Below are 25,879 nucleotides of genomic sequence, written 5' to 3'. Positions count from 1 at the left end.
ATTGAAACTATAAAGAAAAATCAAATAGAAATTCTGGATGTGAAGAACATAATTAGAAAGTAATCTAGAAACCACAAAAAGTATAGCTGACATTATGGAGGACAGCATTAGTGAATTAGAGGACAGAAATATAGAAATTCTTCAGATGGAGGAGGAGAGAGAAGTAAGCTTTTAAAAAATGAAGAAATTCTTCAAGAAATATCTGACTCAATTATGAAAAGCAATATAAGGATTACAGGTACCCAAGAGGGAAAAGAGAGGGAGAAAAGAGCAGAAAGCTTGTTCATAGAAATAATAGTTGAGAAGTTCCCAAACCTGGGGGCATGACTTGACTTACAAATATGAAGTCAATAGAACTTCTAATTACATCAGTGCCAAAAGACCTTCTCGAAGGCATGTAATATTAAAACTGTTAAAAATTCAAGGCAAAAAAAAATATTAAGGGCAGCAAGCCAGAAGGAAATTACCTACAAAGGAACACTTAACAGGTTTTCAGTGAATTTCTTGTCAGAAACCTTAGAAGCTAGGAGAGAAAGAATGATATATTCAAAATACTGAAAGACAAAATCTTTCAGCCAAGAATAATCTATCAAGTGAAACTATCCTTCAGATATGGTGGGGGAATAAAAGCTTTCCCAGATAAACAAAAGCTGAGAGACCCCTAGACCTCCCTTAGAAGAAATGATGAAGGAACCCTTCATACCTGTAACAAAAAGGCAAGTGTCTATAAAATTTTGAGCAAGGAGATAAATAGATGGATAAAATCAGAAAATTGCAACTCTCTTGCAGAACAGGTTAGCAAAGAAAACATAAAAGATAAAGGGAAGGAAAGTATCAAAAACAATTATAAACACTTCAATTTAGTCACAAACTCACAATACGAAAAAAGAACAATTTGTGATAACAATAACTCAGAAGGGGAAGAGAAGGGAGATGGACCTTGCTCAGGCTAATGGAGATAAGAGGCTATCAGAAAATTGACTATTTCTTCTATGAGATCTTTTATACAAAAATCATGATAACCACTATACCAAAAATCAGAGCAGAGTCACAAATCATAAATAAAGAGAAAAATGAAAAACCATCACAGAAACCCACCAAACTGAAATGGCATTTAGAAATACAAGGGGAAAGAAACAATGGAAATATATAACACCCAGAAAACAAGAGATAAACTGGCTGTATTAAGCCATTATATATCAATAATCGCTCTAAGTGTAAATGGATTGAATTCTCCAATCAAAAGACACAGAGTGGCTAGATAGATTCAGTAATAAGACCCAACAATATCCTGCCTCCAGGAATTATATCTCAGCTCTAAAGACACATACTCAGAGTTTTGGGATGGAAGATGATACTCCAAGCAAATGGCAAGAAAAGAAAGCAGATGTTGCTATACTTGCATTAGACAAAGCAGACTTCAAGATAAAAAAGACAATGAGAGACAAAGAGGGGCAGTATATAATGATAAAAAGGGAAGTCTAACCAAGAGGAAATGAAACTTATGAATATATATACAACTAACACAGGAGCACCAAAATATATAAAGCAACTATTAACAGAGCTAAAGGGAGAAATTGACTGCAACACAATAATAGTAGGGGACCTCAACATCCCAATTACATCAATGGATAGATCATCCAGACAGAAAGTCAACAAGGAAACAGTGGCCTTAAGTGAAACAGTAGACCAGATGGACTTAATAGATATACATAGAACATTCCATCCCAAAACAGCAGGATACACATTCTTCTCGAGTGCACACAGGACATTCTCAAAGATAGACCATACATTGGGAAACAAGGCAAGGCATAATAAATTTAAGAAGATTGAAATCATATCAAACATCTTTTTTGAACACAATGTTACAAAACTAGAAATCAACTGGAAGGAAACAGCTGCAAAAGGTACAAATATGTGGAGACTAAACAACATGCTACTGAACAACCATTGGATAAATGAAGAATTCAAAGGAGAAATTAAAAAATACCTGGAGACAAATGAAAATAAAAACACAACATACCATCTCTTGTGGGATGCAGCAAAAGCAGTGCTAAGAGGGAAGTTTACAGTAATATAGGCCTACCTCACTCAAAAAATAAGAAAAATCTCAAATAAATAATCTTAAACAACTCCTAACAGAACTTGAAAAAGAAGAAAAATGTCCAACATCAGCATAAGGAGGGAAATAATAAAAATCAGAGCAGAAATAAATGAAATAGAGAATAAAGAAACAATAGAAAAGAGCAATGAAACTAAGAGCTGGTTCTTTGAGAAGATAAAGAAAAGTGACAAACTCTTAGCCAGACTGCCTAAGAAAAGAAGAGAGAATTGGCAAATAAATAAAATTTAAAATGAAAGAGGAGAAATTACAATGGATACCACAGAAATGCAAAGGATTAAAAGATAACACTATGAAAAACGATATACCAACAAATTGGATAATCTAGAAGAAATGAATAAATTCTTAGACTCATAACTTCTCAAAACTGAATCAAGAAGAAATAGAGAATCTGAATAGACCAATCACATGTAAAGACATGGAAACAACAATCAAAAATCTCCCAAAAGATAAAAGTCCAGGACTAGGTGGTTTCTCTGGATAATTCTGCCAAACATTAAAAGAAGAGTTAATACCTATCCTTCTCAAACTATTCTGAAAAATTGAAGAAGATAGAACACTTCCTATCTCATTCTATGAGGCCAATATTACCCTGACACCAAAACCAGAAAAGGACAACACAAAGAAGGAAAACTACAGGTCCATATCACTGATGAACTTAGATTAAAAAATCCTCAATAAAATATTGGCAAGGTGAATACAGCACAACATTAAAAGTATCATACACCATGACCAAGCAGTATTTGTACGAGGGGTGCAAGTTTGGTTCGACAGCTGCAAATCAATCAATATGATACACTACATTAACAAAATTAGAAATAAAAGTCACATGATCATCTCAATACAGGCAGAGAATGCATTTGACAAGACAACATTCAACTATGATAAAAACCCTCAAAAAAATGGGCATAAAGGGAAATCCCTCAACATAATAGCTTTTTTTCCAAAGAAGATATACAGATGACCAACAGGCACGTCAGTAATCATTAGGAAAACACAAATCAAAACTACAATAAGATATCACCTTACACCTTTCAGAATGGTTATAATTAACAAGACAAAAAATAAGTGTTGGAGAGGATGTGGAGAAAAGGGAATCCTCATACACTGCTGGTGGGAATGTAACCTGGTGCAGCCACAAAGGAAAACATGCAGATTTCTCAAAAAATTAAAAACAGAAATACCATATGATCCAGCTATCTCACTACTGGGTATTTATTGAAAGAACATGAAATAAAAAATACAAAGAGGTTTATGCACCTCTATGTTCATTTCAGCATTATTCAAAATAGCCAAGATGTGGGAGCAACCCAAGTGCCTATCAAGTGATGAATGAACAAAAAAGATATATATTTATATAGTGGAATACTACTCAGTCATCAAAAAGACAAAATCATCCCATTTGTAACAACATGGAGGGACCTTGAGGGTACAATGTTTAGCAAAGTAAGTCAAACAGAGAAAGACAAACACCACATGATTTTACTCGTATGTGCAAGATAAACAAACGTAGGGATAAACAAAATGGATTAGTGGTTACCAGAGGGGAATAAATTACAGGATTGGCAAAAGGCGTAAAGGGGCACATATGTATTGTGATGGACAAAAACTGGTAAAGTTATAAATCATTATGACCTCAATGAAATAATTTAAAAATAAATAAAAATAAATCAATTGTCAATATTATCTTAGCAGTGATACCCGGGTTAACAATGGGGAGGGTGGAGGGTGACAGATAGCCTGGCTTTATGCCAGCATTAGTTTTAACAGTAAACACCAGAAGATAAGGTACAGCATATCACAGGAAACACCATCAGATAATAACTAACAGTGTATGGGACAGTTCAATATGTTTTTAGACAAGTGGTCATTACTGTGTCAATGAAATATTTTCAGATAAATAAGGCTTTAAAAGTGTACTACCAGTGTTTTCTGCACGCATCATTAACTTCAGCCAGAACAGTTAATATAGAATATACTATAGATGGTTCCCTGGAGCCGTGTAATACAGCTGCTCTGGATCATTCACATGCATTTCCTCAAGAGAAATATATGTATTTTTTTTATATATATGTATATATATATATTTCAAGCTTTATATATATATGTGTGTGTATATTCTATATATAGAGAGAAATCAAGTTACTAAGATATTAGACTCTTCAAGAAAGGGGAAATACTTTGTAAAAGCACTATAAAATGTGTAATGAAATAGTTTTATATAAAATTCTTTGTGTATGGATATATATGTGTATGTGTATAAAATAAAAGAAAAACAGGGACTAAAGGACTTTAATATATTGATAAGATTTATAAGCTACAATCAGTACATAATTGCCCTAAACTGTGAAAACCCAATAAAGAATATTGAAATGTTTAAGTATTAAATCATGTCAAAAGATTTAGAAAGTCATAGCTATCATAGATTTTATAGAAAGTCATAGATTTTAGTTCACTTTGATCGTAAGGAGAAAAGAATATTTAATTCTGGAAATATTATATTCAGGAAGGTGTACAGATATGTAGTTAAAAATATTAACTGTGTTATTATTTTGATAGTCAAAATATAAGCAATGAAAATATACAAATATTAAAAATACTTAAATATATTATAGCATAGTCCTATAAATAATTATGACAATATATAAAATATATTTAAGAAAAAACACACAAGGCTTGCTTATAATATAATAGTAAATAGAAAATTAAAAATTAAAATTGAATTGTATTTTATAAAAATAGATTTTGAAAATTTTTAAAATTTAGTTAGGGAAATAGAGCAGCAGTTTGATTTTCTGTAGTTTTATACCATTACTAGTGAGCATTGATAATGTATTTTTATGTCTTATTTGCCATCTGTTTTTATATTTGAATTATCTATATGTTCTTTGCCTATTTTATACAGTTATTAATTTATGAGTTACCATGTATTTAACTGTTTAAATTTGGAATAAAATAAGTACTCAATAGGTACTCCATTAATCTCATATTACAGTAGTCATAAATATATGTTAAATAAAAAATTAAGCAACATCATCATAAATCAATTAGACCAGAAGCTGACAGGAATTTTGCCATTGCGTATAAACATATTTTACACAAATTTATTCAATATCTCCATTCAACAATTTATCTTACGAAAAACCAGAAAAGTAGAATCAGACAGCATATAATCAATAAAAGTATCTTTACATAATTTTTAATATTATCAGAAATTCTTGTGATAGAACGTCAACGGAAAAAGTGGACAAAATAATTATAGAATATGAACTCCATGCAGTTAAGAAAATGTTTGCGAAGACACTCTGGAAGTGAAATGTTTTCATGCACTATGTTAAAGATCTGGTCATGGGTGATTTCATTTCATCTTCTGTCAGTTTTGGGTAATTCCTGTATATTCTACATTGAGCAGTATCACCTTGATGCACACAAATAAGATAAGATAAGATTGTGAAAACTTATTGAAAAAGATTTGGTAAGTAAAAAATAAGAAACTATAACTTGAGACGCTTCTTAAATGACAATAAAGATACCTGTGATTATTAAGTAGGAACTTAAGTAGCACAAGAAGAGATATTCCACTGTAGAGAAATTGGGACGAGTGGCTTTGGTCGCAAATGATCACTTCTGAGTCCTAGAGGAACACATTAGGTTACAATTCCTTTAGGCATAGAATTATTGTGAGTTATTATCTTCCTCCTCAGGGAAGAGAAATTGAATACAACCTTGATAATGTATTTAATTATCAGATTGCCAAATAACTCTATCTGGTTATCACCGTAGAACATATACTGTGTGCTCAACAAACGCTGCTGTGAGCTCCATCTGGCGCAAGGAAGCCTGAGTTAAAGAGTTTCTCTCTAGATGGATCTTGTCTTGCTTGAACAGCTGACACATAAGCAGGGTTTTGGTACCACGTGAGTAGGCCTCCTTAAAGAATATTGCCTTGGGATGTCTTATTTCTCCCCAGCCTTGGAATGCACTACATGGGCACTGTTCAAAAGCCAGATTGCCCTGCTTATCCAGCATCACATCCTCGGTATTCTCTTTCCCGCAAGCTGCTCTGATAGATCGCTTCCTTCCCATTCTGTACAATACGCTTTATGCTTAGAGACCCCAGGCTTCCTAAAATTTCCTAAAACACCTCAAATCCTCCCATTATCTTTTTTTGCTTGTCCCTGCTATCAAAACCCATTAAAAAAATTAAACACAGACTGATCCAATTCCTCCTTTCCCTATGTATACTTTTCAAATTCTTTCCAGCTGCATTTAGTATCTCCTTTCAATGGTTCCTGTATAACTTTACTTTTGTCATAGCAGTAATCACAGGAAGTTTCCTAATAGGCTTCTTTTTAGGTAAGCACTTTTTGGCTGCTAACTATAAGCTGTTGGAAAAGAAGCTCTCTCATTAATCTTTGCATCCCTCGCAATGCCTAATCTAATGCCTTGAAAGCAAAAACGCTCAATAATGAGTTTTTTTGGATTTTAATTTTAAAAAATCTGTATAAAAACATTCCATTCAGGCATTTGTATATTTAATTCAATAAACATTTGTTGCATCCAATTATATGTCAAGCTCTGAATTAGATATAAAAGATATATAGATAAATAAGGAGAGAACTTAAGTTTACAGAGTATAATAGCTATGCATAGTTTTTTGTACAAAAGCAGAAATACAATGTTTTTTACTGTTAATAGGCAAAAATATTTCTATAATTTCACGATTTTCTGTGTAACATAGATCCCAATTGTCAATGATGAAATTAGACTTGACTATGATTGAACTTCAGTAAGAGTCCGGAAGATCTGTGTTTGAATGGTTTATCTTGAGGGCTCTTTGAACTCTGTCTTCCAATCAGAAAAATATATATATCTATGTATATATAGTTCCCTGTCTTGTGAACATGTTGTTACAGAGAAGGTCAGAAGGAAAGAAATCAATAGAATTTTGTCATCTCTAAACCAGAAAGGATTATTTCTTAGAGCAGATCCCTTGTGCGTAAGTGTGTGCATTTTGTTTGATTGTATCACTTGTGACAAGAGAATCTGTTGAACAGACACTCGATTTAGATGTAAGCTAATGGAAAGGAAAGGAAAGGAAGATAAATCATCAATAACTAAGCATTATTTGTTGGGAACAGCGTTAGACATGCTCATATCTTAGGTTCTATCAGTACCATTTCACAAATAAAGAAACTACAGCTCAGACAAATAAACCAACTTAAACATGCTCACTAATTTTAAATCATTTAGCAACTATTAATTCATAGGGAACATTTTTTTCAGGAATAGCTTCCTAACAGATCTCTTTCTCCCACTCTCCTCCCAGTTTTCTTTCCAATGTCTATTTATTTACCAAATAATTACTAATGGGAATCCCTGTGGCCCTTGAATAGCTATTCTGTATTAAAATATTCAAATGCATCAAAATGTTTTCTCACCTTTCTCAGGTAACTTGGAACCCCTCAGCTCTCCCTGCTATCACTTCCTGACTATAGACAGAAGTATCTGCAGTGGAAGAAAGCTGAGCATACTCTTTTCCTACCAGTAAGAGCTTAGCATCTTCTGTTGTCCTCCACAGACGACACACCAGGCTCGCCATGGTTCAGCACCTGCGAGTCTTCTGCACTCAACTGAGTGCATCAATAGCAAGGGCTTCAGCCTTCCCCCAGCACAACGTGCCGTCTTATCTAAACCTCACGACAACCCGGAGACTCTCAGCTTATCATCCATCCATCTTTAAGTTCAGAAACTAGAGTCTCAGAGTAATTAATAAAATTAAACTATATCTTTTTTTTTTTTTTTGCCATTATTCACTGTATATCTTAGAGCTGGTGGGCTCCCATAAATTAACATCTATTAGCAGGAAGCAGATGGAAAATGGGAAAGTGTTTGAAAATTCTCACCATGCAATTTTAAAGTATAATTTAATCATAGATTTGGGGCATCAAGGATTATTTAGTTAATGTCTTTCACATTCAAATGAGGACATTGAAAATAATTGTTTATCCCATTCATTCATTCAATTATTCAACGAATAAAACTATTGATAGAAATGACATTAATGGCTGATATTTATGTAGTGCTCACCGTGTGTCAGGCATTGGTCTGAGAATTTTATATGCATTAACTTACTTAAATATATATTGAACACCTAATAGGTACCAAGTACTCCTGTATCCTGGTGATAAAGTGGTTAATATAGAGATGATCTTATCTTCATAGAACTGACACTGTAGTGGAATAGATGGACAATAAACAGGCAAGCTGTAAATTGCTACTGAACATCTTAATCTCAAGTTTGTGCACCTGATGTGCAGGAATCCAGACACTGAGACATTGGTGCTTGGAGATTGAGAAAGGTCTTATTTGAATTCACCAAAATGAGAAGGTGGGGGCATGGGTTCACTCAAATCCACCTTAACAAGAACAGAAAACAGGGGGCCGGCCACGTGGCAGAGTGGTTACGTCCGTGCACTCCACCTCAGTGGCCTGGGGTTTCATAGGTTCAGATCCTGGACATGGACATGGTCCTGCTCATCAGGCCATGCTGAGGTGGTGTCACACACAGCACAACCAGAGGGACCTACTAATAAAATATACAACTATGTTCTGGGGGGCTTGGAGGAGGAGGAGAAGAAGAAAAGAAGACTGGCAAGAGACATTCGCTCAGGTGCCAATCTTTAAAAAAATAAAAGAACAGAAAACAGGGGGTTTTATAGAACTAAGGGGCTTGGCCGGAGGAGCTTTGGAAAAACAAAGGGGTCACTTGATAATCTCATGGGCAATCTGACTTCTGGGCTTCAATGGCTACTGGGGGCCATCTGTGATCACAACCCCAGAACTCACAAATCCACAAGACCCCTGAGTCAGCTCTCAAGTTAAATAAGAAAACAGCAAATTGACAAGAGTCATCTATGTCCGTTTTGGGAACAAAGGCAAAAGGCAATCATATTCTTGTTGAATATAAACAGTAACCCGCAGGTTCCTGGCTTCAGAAATAATATCAGTAAAGACTGTTCTAGGTGTAATGACAGAATTAAACAGGATTGTAATTTAGAGATTAACCAAGGTTGGCTGTTTTAATTAGGGTTGTCAACACAGTCCCCTCTGAGCTGCCATATAAAATGAGTCAGTCCTGTAAAGAGAGAATTGTAAGATCAAATGTGAGATAAATTATTAGGGGCCAGATCATTCCTCCTCATTGTCCATGCTTAGAAGTTTGAGTTTCAGTTCAGACTTAATGGAAATATTTAAGAGTTTTAAGCAGGAAAATGAAACCATATAATTTACATTTTGAAAGACCACTCTTACTGCTTTGTGGAAAATGATCTGGGGAGGGAACAGCTTGAAATCCAAGGAGACCAATTAGATACCTATGTAGTAATACAAGTTAGGAATAACACTGCCTTGGGCCAAGGTAAAAAAAAAAACAAAACAAACAAACAAAAAACTTTGAAAAGGAAAATAAGTCATGGACTAACTATATTTTGAAACTGAATGAATGGATTTGGAAATAAAATATATGGAGGTGGTGAGGAGAAAAGTAAATATTAAGATGACTCCTATGACTTTTTGCTTGAGCAGCTGAATAGTTTATAATGCAACTTATACAAATGGGTAAAGACTAGGAGAGAATCAGGTATAACGGGCAATCAAGAGCTCTCTTTTGATTTATTAATTCTGAGGTCCCTTTAGACATGCAAACCACGCTGCCAAACGGGTTTGGATGTGTGGGCTGTGAGTTCAGGAAAGAATATGAAGCCTAAGCTAATGATTTGGAGTCATTAATGCATAGATGTACTAAAACTATAGGGGTTGATGAAATCACCTGGGGAAAGAATATAACAGAGGAGAGAAGTCGGGTAGGCTCCAGAACAAACCCCGAAGACATGCCAACATTTAGAGGTCAGGTTGAGTAGGAGGTCTGAATAAAGAGTCTGAGGAGTAATCAGTAAGGAGGAGGGGCATTATGGTTAGTGTGGGGCTGCAGAATCCCTGAATGGAGAGATTTTCAAGGAGGGAGTGGTCAAGGGCAGAAGGCAGACAAGTGGCTATTGGATTCTGAAGCACGATAATTTTAGCGTGAAAAATTTTGTGGAGTTTTGGATTTGAAAACAGATTGGAATTGATTGAAAAGAGAATCTAAGTTGAGAAAGCGTGCACAGAATATGTTGGAGAATATTGTTGCGAAAGGGAATAGAGAGATAAGGCCAGATATGGGGTAATATAACGTGTATGCATGTATTATGTACTTGGGTGGGGAAGCATTCTCACTGTTATTATTTATATATAACACACTTGAACATGTTCACATAGGGATGGGCCTTAACCATGATTTAGAAATTGGGAGACTGTTGTGACATGAATGAGAGAAGAGTTAACAAAGTAGCATATTCTTGAAATATAACAAGAGATTTAGAAGCAAGAGTGTGTGTTTCAAATCACAAAGCTAAAAAGGGAATGTACGGACTGGCTCCCTGGCATAGCAGTTAAGTTCTCACGCTCCGCTTCAGTGGCCCAGGGTTCACTGGTTCAGATCCCAGGGGCAGACCTGCACACCGCTTATCAAGCCATGTTGTGGGAGGTGTCCCACATATAGAGTACAAGAAGATGGGCACCGATTGTTATCTTAGGGCCAATCTTCCTCAGCAAAAAGAGGAGGATTGGCAGCGGATTTTAGCTCACAGCTAATCTTCCTCAAAATAAAATAAAATAAACAAAAAAATAAAAAGGGAATGTAAGTGAGACAAGAGTACAAGCCTCCTGATCTGCAGAAGGAAATACATTATATTGGAAAGAGCATCGGCCTTGAGAGTTAAAACCTTACTTGGTTTGTTATCCCTGACACTTGGGAAGTTATTTGATTTCTCTTAGTTTTAGTTTCTTTACTACAAAAGGAGTAATGGTAATATAAAAGGTAATATAATATAATAATATAATGGTAATATAAAAGGAGATGTTTTCACAATACTTCTAGCTGTCTGCATATGGCTTGACCTATGATTATAATATTATTTGGAAATGAACCATGTATGTGAATATCTCTAAACCACTTCATAAATTTCATGGTCCCTTTTTATCTCCCACAGTGCCTATCACAGTAGAGGCTCAAAAATCTGGAAATGATGTCAACTTGGTAAATATTATATTCCTTGTTTTCCGTTTTCTCCTTCTTGACTCCACGTTCTATACAAATAGCTTCATACAAAAGTGACATTTTTAATTGAACTAGCAATTATTTTCTAACTCAGAGCTCCTGGATGACATCTTTTTATTCTATGTTTGTTAGGACACAGAATTGGATTAATTAATAAATAACACAAAGTAGAATAAAAGAGAGAGATTCTGATTATGTCACTCCAGTGTTTAAATTAATTAATAAATAACACAAAGTAGAATAAAAGAGAGAGATTCTGATTATGTCACTCCAGTGTTTAAATATTGAATAGATTTTCCATTAATTTCCAACACCTTAATAAACTGCCCAGAACCCTCTGTGATTTGGCTTCTGCCTTTTCTTCCAGTCTTCTCTCCCATTTGTTCTCTGACTCACACCCATTAGCCTTTATTTCAGCTGTGTCCAGCCCTGACAGTTCCATACAACACGCTATTTTACGCATCCTTGAGGTCTTTTCACATGAGATTGCTTGTGCCAAAATGCCCCTTTATTTCTCTGCTTGTTTAGCTAAAATTAGTTACGTCATTCAAACAGTGTAAGAATCACTTACTCTGAAAGACTCCTGAAATCTTGGTCAGATCTCAATGTTCCAGTATCATCCTATTGGTCATAAAGATGAAATTATCGCAACCTTCCTAAATCTCTGAATCCTGTTATCTTTGTGTATGGAACAACATAATATACACGAATTGAGGAGAATTCTCTACTTAAAAGAAAACTGTTTATTAAAATTAGAGCTGAGGCTGAGGGTAGGAGAAGGATGATGGTTTAACTATAAAGAACAGTGAGGGACTTTTGGGGGATGATGGAATGATTTTGACCTTGATTTTGGTGATAGTTAAACAACTCTATGCATTTGTCAAATCTTCTAGAAATGTACAATAAAAAGAGTGTTTGTTAAATATCATAAAGTTGTACAATCAAAAAGGGTACATTTTATGGTAGTAAATTATATCTCAGTAAGTTTGCCTATAAAAACAGCCATATGTGAAGATTTCAGGCCAAGTATGAATTGTAAAGATGCGTTCTACATTCCAACTGTGTGGGGTAGTAGAAAGAGTTTCCTTGATCCCTTTCACCCCAAGTCTGCAATTTGACCCAGGCATTATGGATTGTTGCATTCAACTTATGAGAGAGGAGAGAATTCTTGTAATTCACTTTAATCTTCCTAGAATAGTCACGAATGTGGGACCTCTCCAAAGAGGAGACAGTTCAGGTCTCTGAAGGGTACAATGGACAAGGGAGAAAAGAAAAGGCAAAAAGAAAAGAAATAAAAAGAAAAGCAAATTGGTTAATTAGAAATTGCAGATTGAATAAATATGCTTATGTTCCCTCTCCTCCAAAATAAACACTACTAAGTATCCTAACCAAAATTACATTAAAGGAAAAAAGAAGTATTAGTCTTTAAAGATAAAGAGAATTGAAAATGCCACAGAAGATAAAATATGGACTTTTCTGCATAAGGTAACTATAAAGAAACTAAAATTCCTTATCCAGACAAATTATCAATTAATACGAAGGTCAAAATCAAAGGCATTCCAAAATTTACTGCCTTTTCACCTATTGTTAGGAATCTAATAGAGGCTTGTCCTTCACCAAAATGAGAGATTAAAACAAGAGAGGAAGGTTTGGGACTTTACAGGGGCTCTAAGACAAGTGGAAGCCAGGGGAATTCCTACAATCTGAGTGAAGGAAAACCCCGAGAGAGATAGGAGGCAATTACTAAGTCTAGGAAAAACACAAAGTTGTATAGAAAAGACATCAAAGCATAGAATAATACATGCCAATGCTGAGTGACATAATTATATAATTAGAATAATAGGGAAAAGAAAAGAAAGAAATAATCGTATAAGCTTATTGATCGAAAATATAGCAGGAAATACTAGAATTAACAGCCCTAAGTACTGAAAGTGGTTCCTCTGTGAAACAAAATTTGAGGATAAAGTAGAGGGGGCTATAGATTGCTATTTGATTTCCCATAATTCTGGTACAATTTGAATTTTGAAACTATGTACATATCTATTGCATGACTTTTTTTGAAAATCACTAAAAACCATATGGGTGATTATACAAATGAGGTAGCAGGAGTTCCTAATACTTACCCCACCATGCAGTGCTTGTCAATTTGTTTCTCCATCTCTCCTTTCAAGAGCCCTTTACAGTAGCGACTCTGTCACACTGACCTTCTGTGCCCATACAGCTTGCACACAACTAACATGGCCTATGCTTAGATACTTCTCTTTGTTTTTTAACGCAAATAACACGTGAAAGAATGAACAATTTGTGGCTATTGAGAATCCACAAAATAGCAATGAATGCATAAAAGCAAGGCCAGTAATTGAGGGGACTGAACACAGGTGACAGTGACTGACTTGAATCTTCTCACTAAATTACAGCTTTCAGCATCTCCTGGGTTGAGAGCATAAGGCTTCACGTCCAGATCGTTCTAAATTCGCAAGGGTCCACCTCTCTGTCAAAAAACAACTGCCCTCTTGATGTTTTCTCTAGAAGTGTTGACAAACTTCAGAAGTCATCCACAAATTATCCACCTGCTTTCATCCTCTACAATTTCATTAATGGAACCATGACACACTTGGTGATGGCTCGCCCTCTATTATTCACAGTTCTTGTCTCTGACCTTCTATTTATAGATGATCATAAGTTAGTATAGTAGTTAATGCAGTTCTAAGATTCTCTTTTTTTAAAGTTTTTTTTCAGGATGATTTTAGATTCACATGCAGTTGCACAAAAACAATAAGAAATAACCAGAGAGTACACGCACTCATCTGTGTTTCCCCAGATTCCTTTTTTTGGCAGTAGTTTATTCTTTCCATGAAAGAATGTCCAATTGTGTGATCACATCCCCACATGAGATTCTCACCAGATCAGTAGCCTTGGAAACATTTCCTCATCCAAGAGTCTATATTTAAATAAAGTGTGGTTGAATTGCTACTATGTTCCAGATGTTTTGTTTGTAATAACATTCTTTTCCTCGCATTATTATCTTCAACAACCGTATAAAAGCATGAATTATTATTACTTTGCAGATGGGAATGCTGAAATTCAGAGAGATACACTCACCTGCACAGTGCTACATGCTATTAAGTGGCATGTATACTATTTACAGTTGTTAAAAACAAGACAACAAGTCCAAAATGGAGCCACTTATGCCAAGCCCCACATCACCAAACCGAGACGAGACTTAATTACAGTTTTGGTTCCTCCAGAAACGGCATCTTCAACCAGTCAGTCAGGAGTCGCCTGTCAGCATAAGCTATGTAATCTGGCTGATGGATCTCCAACAGCCCCTAAAGGAAAGTAACACTGCAGTAACCAATCTGCTTTTTTGCCGAATATAACGTCTTTGTTCCTGCTTCCTTCTGCCTGTAAAAGCCTTTTATTTTGTACAGCTTCTCACAACTCCTTTTTATCTGCTAGATTGGATGCTGCTCGGTTTGAATTGATTTCTGCTCAAATAAACTCTTAATTTTTTTAATATATCTAAGTTTATCTTTTATCACACTGTCAAAGCTCAAAAAAAGCTCAAATTTTCTACAGTCTGAGGAAAATTCTTAACTTATTTCCTTCTTAATAACTCATTGTGAATTGTCTAAACAGATAGTTGGAGGGAAAAATGAGTAGAAATGGATTTTATACTGTTAAGTTTCATCTATTATCCATTTGCTAGCTTCCTCCCACACATCTATCCACCAATTTTGGGCAAATTTCCTTCAATAGACATTTGAACTCTCTTGTGGGTCTCAAAACACATGAAGCATGACCTTCAAAGGATCTGGAGCTCATCTCTGGTGTATCATGGTTTTTATTTCTGAGTTTTACTAGCCAAAAAAAGGAATCTTGATATAAAAATAAGCACTTAGGGTCATTGAAACCCTCCTCCTATGATTAGCTATAAAAATATGCCCATTTCAAACATACCCTGAAATAGTAACAGAATCAGCATGTAGTTCAATTCCAAGAATTCCAAGGGTGTTTTTCCACTTTCATTAAAATGCACTGCAATGAAGAAATTGTGTGATATCTTTTAAAGCTTTACAAGGAAACTCTTTAAAATTGATAGTTATAAGTGTTTACAATACAAATTCAAGGTGATTACATGATGATTAGCACTTGCTTATAGGTCTCTTAAGAAACCACACGATCTGATTCCAAACAGCAATCTCTCTCAATACTTGACCTTGATGAGCTTGATGCTGATTTTAGTGATAGAATTTTTAAAATTAAGATTTTATTATCATGCCATGGCTTGGCACTTTCTAATATTTAGGTATCAGGGCAGCAGTAGAATATCTACCTGCCAGTAGCCTAATTTTGGTTCCAGGTCTTGAGCTGGTAATTTCAGGGATAACAACAACAATAACATCTAATATTTGTTGAGTGCTTAGTATGTGCCAGACAATGTTACAAGCACTTTTCTTGGCATTAATTCTATTAAATTCTTCACTCCTTTCAATGGAAGAAATTATACTGTTCCTTAAAGGAAACCTGGGATCTAATTCTAGCTTATCAACCTTGTGATATCAATGCTCATCAATGGTGATTCCTTGATTTCTGCATAGTTCCTTGCATATAAGTTCTTCACTCCAGCCTTTAGATGGAGCTCAAGTCCTCTTTACCTCAAGGGATGTAGAAGTAGGATATGGATCAATAATTGATGTCCAGATCATTGAGGATGCTCTCCTGTGGGCCACCATATTGCAAATGGTACCTGTTGAGATGAATGAAAATCTCCTTTTATCCTTTCACATTGAAGGTTCTCTCTATTTATCCTTTTTTGGACTAACTATTAGAATCAAGTGAGACCAGGGTGAGGCCCAGAGAGAATGGGGCAAAAGGAAAGTCCATAGGGATATTTTTAGCGTGAAATGTAAGCTGATGGGGTAAAAAGGCTTTGGATTTTAATATGGTCCAGATTACCAAACGATATGTTAGATATAGACATAGTTGCTATTCTAGTCATCAAATATTTGGCTCACTTTCCTTCCCAACACAAAATACACTCACCCATCCCCTATTCATCAGAAGAGGTAATCAGAGATCATATCAACTTTGACTTCAAGCTTCCCTATCAGAAGGTAGTCTCTATATCAGGTGCAATTGTTACTTCTTGTGTTTTGGAGACCTACAAACTAGAGGGACCAGTTACCTCCACCATGAAAACGCAATATGCGATAAGGGAGCAGGAGCAGGATAGCAATCCCATCTGAAGGGAAAACTATGGGAAACACAGATAGGATATTACTTTGTAGAAATTCTGATATCCCTTCTACCTACTTTGGGTGTGAGGAATCCACTTACTGTCTGGTAATAGACTCCTTTTCTGTTGTTCTTTGGGGTCCCTGGCCACTTGGGAAAATTAGTCATTTCTTATTATCTGATTTTTTAGCCACATCTGAAATGAGCATCAGGGAGTATGCCCTCCCTGCTTCTGATAAGCTTTTTCAGCTTGGGTTCTGCTTCAAAAAGGTTGAAGATATAGAGTGGTTTCAATCTCAAGCAATTTCACTCTTTTTCAGTCCAGGCTGGTGGTTATTTGGGCAGTACAACTATCTCAGTAACTTAGTATCCTTTTTTTTCCCCAATGTATTTGAATTCCACTAATTTCATGTAGTGATGATCACATACTCAATTCTTTTGATACTTAATTCTGATATCAGTTATATTTATTTGCCTACTTGTTCCACTACTTCCCTCTAATTTTCTATTCAACTACAGACATATTCTTGAGCCTATCCACTTTGGTGGGAAAGCCACTCCTTTAAGCTCTTCTCCATGAGCTATTTTTTCCCAATTAAAAAGACCTTCTGGGTTCTATAATCTTAACTGAGTCTTCACACTCCCATAAGGATATAGGTTCCAATTTAACTAGCAGATTTATTGAGCCCAGAAATGAGAGTGGCATTAACAGTTTTGAGGGCTCGTTTAATAGTAATATGGCCGATGAATGAAAGTGAGAACAGACGAGGGGAAGGAAAGCCAGTTGAAAGACAACTTCCATTCATTGAATAAATAATTATGGTTTACCCACCATATTACAGTCTTTATTCTTGCTTTTGGCAATACAAAAGTGAAAAAAAGAAATGATAATTTCTGTCATCTTCGAGCTTATATTTAGTGAAGAATGAAGCAGTATTTAGAATGTAAATTTGAAAAGGTTTTCTGGCCTAGCCAATGGAAGATATTCTAAGACCAATGGGTTTCTTTTCCTCATTTGGGGCTCCCATCTTTGGTCCCATCCTATCCCATCTCCTCGAGGATGCTGGGTTCCTCTGTCTGATTCTCTCTCTCAAGTACAGAATGAGATTCAGTAAGATGAGGCTCTCTGGGATTCTTCTAAATTAGAGGAAATTCTCCCATAGCTCAATTTGCTCATAGTCCCTTTGACATCACTCTATCCTTCTCAGAATGTCGGAAGATTCCAATTTCCTTGCTAATCAGAAGGAGATCCTTTGATGAAATGACTCTTTGTGAACTTCTTGAATTGCACGTAAACTTTTAACAGGCTACTCTTGTTTAGACTTTTCTTCTAATCACAAGGTCTTTGCCATTTGAACACTATGTGCTCTTTTTCCTTTTGAAAATAGAATGTTGTTTCTGGATATTCAAAATGCACAAAGATAAATTAACGATACTTAAATGAAAAGAAAAACAAAATTGAAGAGAACAATGGAAAGATGGCTATGATTATAGAATTTTAACACTTTCTGTAAACTGACATAAAGAATTCCCTATAGAGTTTACTAGAAAGTAACAGCCTTTTTCTTTTCTTTTTATAAGACTATTAAAGCTTAGGCATAACATGACTTTTAAATTATTCTGCAATAATAATTCCTTTTTTGTGTGTGTGTATGTGGAAGATTGGCCCTGAGCTAACATCCGTTGTCAATCTTCCTCTTTTTGCTTGAGAAGATTGTCTCTGAGCTAACATCTGTGCCAATCTTCCTCTATTTTATGTGAGATGTTGCCACAGCATGGCTTGATGAGCAGTGCTAGGTCCATGCCCAGGATTAGAACCTGTGAACTGCAGGCAGCTGAAGCAGAACCCACAAACTTAACCACTATGCCACTGGGCCAGCCCTGCTGTGATAATAATTCTTAAGGAATTTTTCTAGAATCATATAGATATTGATTGATACCAGTAGAATACGCTATTTTCTAGGACAAAAGTATATAGTGCTCTAGAACAAAATCTATATTTTTGTTAGTTTGTTGCTTTCTGGAACAAAATTTAACACTGGCTAATTATGGTATAACTTTTATTGATCCTCTTCAAAAGCCCCAAATACCAATGGGATTACCTTTTCCTAAATAAAAAAATATCCATTTATTTGCCATGGGGAAAGAAGTAATTCTGGAGACCAGTGACATAGCTGCTTGGAATTGAAGTCGGCTCACCGACTCAAAGAGTAATGGATGGTTAGAATACAAAGGACATCACTAAGTCAGTGTGGGGAAATATATATTGCCTTTGAGGCAGATTGGATGTCCAAAGTTTACACAGCCATTTAGTCTGCAATAACCAAACTGTTGACCAAGTTTGCTGAGAATGCACCATCTACTCTCTCCTCCTCTCTCTCTTCCACTCACTCTATTCAAATTATCTCTGGATTAAATTAAAAAAACAAATTGTGAGACTTCCTTTAAATATGTCTTTCTTTCAAGAGACTACTTTATCTCTCTCCTTTTTATAGCCACATCTCTAGGAAAAAGTAGTCTATTCTTTTTTATTCTATTTCCTTCTAAAGTTTCCTTAATAATAATTACTATTCTTGCTATTATTATTAATATCATAGAAAGTTATATATGCTGAATTGACAATCAGTACCCATGCTATTCTCTTCCCTTTAGTGTGCCTAATGGTCAAATGGTATGCCGAATCTTCAAATGGTAGGAGAGGTGCCAGATCTTCTGGTAGCCTAGTTCTAAAGTGGAGCTTAAGGAGCTGTTTCTAGAGGTTGAATCTAAAGTCATTTTTTTTAGCCCTGAAAATGACTTTGTAATCCATTTAATATCCTGCAATAAATCACTTTATACTTAAAATAGCCAGAGCAGATTCTTTCTCTGCAACTGAACTTTGACAAATTCAGTATCACTTTTTACTTATTTCATAACTTGCCCTTTTTCCCTAACTTGGGTTTGAGGGCAAATTCTTACCTGCTTAATTTCATTATCATTTCTTCTTCCACAGCCTCACAAGTATTTAGTGGTATCTTAGTCACAGAAGATGCTCAGTTAAAATGTAGGTGACACAGGGAAGATGCTCCAAAATAACATGCTAAATATTATGGGCTTTTTAACAACAAGAACAAAACAATATACCCATAATCCCAACAACTTCAACCATAAAAGCAAGATAACTCTTCTCCAAATACTATGTGGTCAAACATGCTGTTTTCATTCTTTAATTCTTTACCAAATGTTTCTACCCCCTTCCCTAGAACTGTATTTTGATTAGAATAAAAGTGAAGAAAATGATTCACCTTTAAAATAGAGACACAATTCACCGGGCTGTTAGGTGGTTTAAATGCATTACACGGACAGGATTTTGAAACTAAATTTCCATCTTGATCTCTTATATCTCTTACTTCCACTTTAGGGGAACAGAGGAACATCCTAACTTGGCAAGTTTAGAACCCTCCAAGATCATCAAATGCCGTGATAGGACTTGACCTCTTGCTTCACTGCAGCTGAAGAATTCAGAAACTTAGAAAGATTATCTGTATATTTTTTGTAATGAGTATTACAAGCAAAATCAAAATTTAATTCCAATTTCTCATCAAATGAATGTATAATTAGTGAATAATTAGTATATTATTTGTTTTATTATATATTTACTTATATATAATAAATTCATTTAAATTCATATTTATATATGTACATATTCACATATATATTTATAAATATATTTTATATAAATACATTTTATATATAAGTAAATTTATTTATATATAATAAATATTCATTTATGTAATTTTTATTATATTATATATATTTTATTTTAGTCTGTCTATATATTATCTATCTATCTGATTCTTATACATTTTTGGAAATATTTTGAATTTTTGGTGGAAATATTTGGCATTACTTTCAGGGTTTTTTTTCAGCTTTATTGAAGTATAATTGACCTATAAAATTGTAAGATATTTAAAGTGAACATAGTGCACTTTCAGTTTCAAATAACAAGCAGTATTATTAAACACACATCAGGCACTTCTCCAAATCAAATTTATTTTTATATTTGTTTATAGATAGTATTTTCATTTCACTGTAATGCCTCTGATCAGATTTACTCTGTAATGATTATGAAAATCTGCCTAAACATCGTCCTTTAAAAACATTACCTGTAAAAATTCTAATGTTAAGGGCTGGCCCCGTGGCCAAGTGGTTAAGTTCGTGCGCTCCGCTGCAGGCGGCCCAGTGTTTCGTTAGTTCAAATCCTGGGCACGGACATGGCACTGCTCATCAGACCACGCTGAGGCAACGTCCCACATGCCACAACTAGAAGGATCCACAACGAAGAATATACAACTATGTACTGGGGGGCTTTGGGGAGAAAAAGGAAAAAATAAAATCTTTAAAAAAAAAATTCTAATGTTAAGTGGAAAACTAAGGTCAGAATTAGTAACTATTGTATAATCCTAAATTGTTTTAAAAGTTCTGAAAATAAATTCTCAAAATATAAATGAATAAATTATACATAACAGAATTATGGATATTTACATATAATTCTTCCTTATAATGTTTTGTTTTTCCAAATACTACATAACTAATGGTCCTATTTTTTTTTGTCTCTGTCTTGAGCACCTATCACACGGCCTGGGATATAATTGCCAATTAATACGTATTTGGTAAATAGTTGAATAAAGGAATGAAATTTCTCCCATGTATGATTTGCCATGATATTATCCCTCATGGAGTATCATCACCTGAGGTCACATTATACGTCTGTAGATTTGCACTCCAACAATTCCTAGACCATGGCAGAGAGAGCGGTCTTAGTGATCTTTATGTATTATTTGAGTGGCAATGCTAATCATGATAATAAAATGAAAATTTTGTATCTATGTGGCAATTTATAATTTTCCAAGAACTTTCATATATGTCATTTCTCATATTACAACAGCTTCATGAAGATCCTGTAATGGGAAATTGCTAAGAAATGGCTAGAATTCCCAAGGTTCCAATATTAAGCTAACAGCTATCAAAGCTACAAATTGAAGAATGAATTCTGCAAAGAGGACCCCCAGCCTAAAAAAGTGAGGGTTGCAACCTCAACGCAGAAGTCTGGTCCAGGTCATCCCTGGTGACCTAAGCTAAATCATACGGGACAACAAGGATTAGCTTTGCCTCAACTGTACAGAAGAGGGTAGAATGTAATCTGTAGACCAGCAACCTGAGTATCATCAGTGAGTTCATTAGAAAGCCAGATTCTCAGGCTTTACTCCAGACCTACTGAAACGCAACCTACCTTTTAAAGTTTGAGAAACATTATTCCCCCTAGACAAGTGCTTCTCCACTCTGGCTACACTTGAGAAACATCTGGGGAATTCTTATATTACATTGATGACTGGGCCTCACCCTGGACCTATTAAATCAGAAGCTAAAGGAGTAGGGACCAGGGATCCACCTTTGGTTGAAGCATTCCAGGTAATTCTTCTTACAGATGTGATACACATGAGTATAAATCAATACTTCTCAAAATTTAGGGTCTCAGCTTCCCTTTAAATTAATAAAAATTATTGAAGACTTCAAGGAACTTTTGGTCATGTGGGTTATATCTACAAATTATCATAGTGGAAATTAAAATTCAGAAATTATTAAATATTTATTTACTAATTTACTTAAATAAATATAATTACATGCTAACACAAATAACACAGCTTTATGAAACCTAACTATATTTTACAAAACAAACAAAAAACTAACGAGAAGAATAGCATCATTTTACATTTTTGCATATCCCTATAGTATTTCGCTTAACAGAAGACACCTGGATTCTTACATCTGTGTCTTTGTTCAACCTGTTGTCACATGTTTTTTGTTGCAGTATGGAAAGATAATCCAACCAAGCACAGATAAGTAGTGAGAAAATCAAGCTGCATTTAATTGAAGATATTCTTTAATACTACACCAAAATGTGACAAGTGCTATGTTCTTACAGGTTAATTGAATGTGGAATCTGAAACCATCAGTAAACCTTTTGTACATTAAAATCCATTGGATATTTTATCAAGCATGATTTTGAAACTTCACGTGATGGTCAATTGGGAAAACATTGGTGTGTTGAATTACACATTATTCCAAATGTTAACCCACATTCACTATACAATCAAAAATTATATTATTAATATCACCCCCATTCTCTTCATAAAACTTTATAAGTATCAGGAAGAATTTTATTTTACAAAATTCTAAGTTTTACTTGAACACTCAAGTCTTTGACCACAGATACTGACCATTGTTTCCTTGAAATGAGAGGCTTATTTCATTCGTTTTTGAGAAAATGTCTCCCAAATACATGTCTGATAACCATAGTTTCCATTAGTTATTATTTTAAACAAAACTGGTATTTCAGCTAAAACAAAAACAAAACAAAAAAACAAAAACAAATGATGACAGCGTCACAAGTGTTTTTTCTGGAGACCTCCATTTTAGAAGTGCTTTATGCATACTTCCTATTCTGTCCCACAGAGTATTGGAAAGCTGTATATTCACCACTTGAGGTTTAATTAGTGTTTCTGCTGCTACTGCTTCATCGAATACGATGACTGCGAGTAACTTTTAGTGCCACCGTTTTGGTTCGTGCTGAAGTGCTGGTTGTTTCAGCCTCAATGCTCTTGTGTAATCATCATTGCAGACATCAACACAGTGGAAAGTAATTAACATGCTAACATTGTTATAGAAAGAGTTTTCACCTGAAAGGACACCCTGAAAGCACGCTGAGGACATTCAGAGGTCCCCAGACCACACTTTGAGTACCACTCATCTACTTTACATCAAGCTGAGTCCACCCTGAGGAATGTGTACAATTTAGGGAATTTTTGGTAGAACTCAAATAATTCCATTATTTGTTTATGATGCACAGCTGAGTTTCACAACTATTTTCAATCAAAAGTACCTTTATTTATTTTCATTCTTCTGACATCTGATCTTACCCCCACTATATGAAGGGTCACCAAAACTTAAACAAGAAGCCCTTAAAAGAGCAAATATGGTTAATTCACAAAGGGAAACTTTGTCTAACTAGAGCAGCCATTCCCAAGGTCTCTTCCTAATAAATACATTTTGTATAAAATAGCCCCAATTTATAATTATTAAACAGATTTTTTGTTCTCATATGTATTATTTTTATCGAAAATTACACAATCAAAGTGGAACTGGAATTATCACAACTCCAATAGCAAGAAAAGGCAATAAACAAAAAACGGAACATTTTACCAAGCATTTTTTTCCCTAAAGTTATGAGTTCTGCTTCACCTTGGCCATAACTTGACTTCCACTTGGCCATTTATCAGATTTGTAAGGGAACTCCCTTCTAAAGAGAAGGAAGCCTTGGGTTTCTCTTACCTCACTCATTTCATTAGAGAAAAGATATTATAAAGAGGGTACGTTTTAAGACTATAGTTAATGAAACAAGAATCTTTAAACTCTATGCTTACTAAATCAAGAAATCTTAGCCCAAGGAATCCAGAAATTTGTGTTCCTTTTCTTCAATCTTAATTATGGTTTTTTTTTCTCTTTTCTCAGGTAGGATGTCAGAGGCCTGGAATTCTCTATAAAATTGGATTATTCTATTAATAGATTTTTTTCTCCATTTGGCATATCAGGAAACTAAGATGCTTAACTCCTAAATGACTTTCATAATTAAGACAATACCTTTAGTATGGGTCAGGGCTGTGCTTAAGTTATCAATCCCTTTTCGTAGATATTATTTCTGGATCTTTTTTAATGGCCTGCTAAGGAAATGAATGAATGAGTAAATGAATGCGTGTACAGTGCAGTTACACTTTGGCAGAACTCAAGCTACTGGATTTATTATTTTTTTTCTGATGTATAGCCAAACTATTTTAGGCCAAATACCATCTTTATTCAATTTCAATCTTCTGACATCTGATATTTTTCACCCCCACTGGAAGGGTTATTAAAACTTTACTCCCTAAGCATCCATTGAAAGAGAAAAGGTAGTTAATTCTCAAAGTCAAATTTAGTTTAACTACAGGAGCAGTTACCAAGGGCTTTTAGTAATTGATGTGTTTTACATAAAAGCAGCATTTCACCCATTCATGGGCTCTTAACATAAAAGGCATTGCATTTGTGTGGAGACTACAATTTGCCTGGTAATTTTTCATCACAACTGGAGTCCTTTATCTTCTGTCAATCAACACTGGGAAACAGAGGACGGCTTTATCCACTCTACTTTAAGGAACAGAGAAGGAGGTCTGGAGCAGCCAGAAGACAAAGTTAAAAATGTTTGTATCTTCCTTTGTGTACGCTGTCTAAACTAAATATTTTTCTCAATGGTGGACAACCTGGTACTATTATGAATAACATGCATTTTAAGTCATAGAGGGTGAGTTATCAAAATGTAGAAACTCAAAATTAATTGTACATATTTATTCTCTAGTCTAGCTTCATGCTGGAATGCAATGGCAATTTAATTACTTAATCTTCTCTCAATAACCTTTGTCTCTTGTAATATTCTTTCTTTTGCAACATTCATAGAAAAAAGTGTGCAGTTTTTTATTTTCCTTATCCTATAAAATGTATTGTGAGAGCTCTCAACAACCATAAAATGCAATGCCTACACTATAAGAATAAAAACTAATCATTGACCCTTACATCTTTAGTTGTACAAAATGACATTTCTATGCTTCAGAATTAGTTCACACACTTGTTTGCTGAGTGTGTGATGAGATCAAAATGAGTTACTCAACTCTCATTAAAATGGGAGTTTTACAAAGAAAGAGGGGTTACCATTCCTTGAATTGAAAACATTTTATAGATAAGTAGATGGAAATATGGAGAAGCTAGGTAACATTCTCAATTCTCCTTAGAATTATAATGGAAAAGCAGAAAATGGGATGTTGGCACAAAGATCATTTGTATAGTGCTTTGTCCACCCTGCCTTACCACATTCTAAATCGACTCGGTTCTATAGATACTCATTGTTCCCTTCTACAATCTTGTAGCTAAGCAGGAATTAACCAGGAAGACGAGAGGGAGAAGAACAATTAAGTCAGAGGTGAGAGTATATGCAAATCCATGGGAGTATAAAACAACATAGCATATTGAATCCATCATAGTATATTGAGTTGCTTCAGCAGGTCTAATCGAGGAGCAATAGGAGTTGATCCTGGAGAGAAAAGTGGAGGACAGTCCCTGGAGAGCACCATATGCTGTGCTATGGAGTAAAACCTCACCCTGAAAGCTGTAGAAAGACACTTGGGGATTTTAAACAAGAAGGTGACATAATCATGTATGGTCCATATGTGCATGTGTATGCTTTGTAACATTTTTTTAAGAACACCATGGCAAATGTGTGGCAGATGTATTTT

This window comes from Equus asinus, chromosome 12 (assembly GCF_041296235.1).
Source record: "Equus asinus isolate D_3611 breed Donkey chromosome 12, EquAss-T2T_v2, whole genome shotgun sequence".
Taxonomy (NCBI): Eukaryota; Metazoa; Chordata; class Mammalia; order Perissodactyla; family Equidae; genus Equus; species Equus asinus.
Note: the sequence above shows the minus strand (reverse complement) of the source record.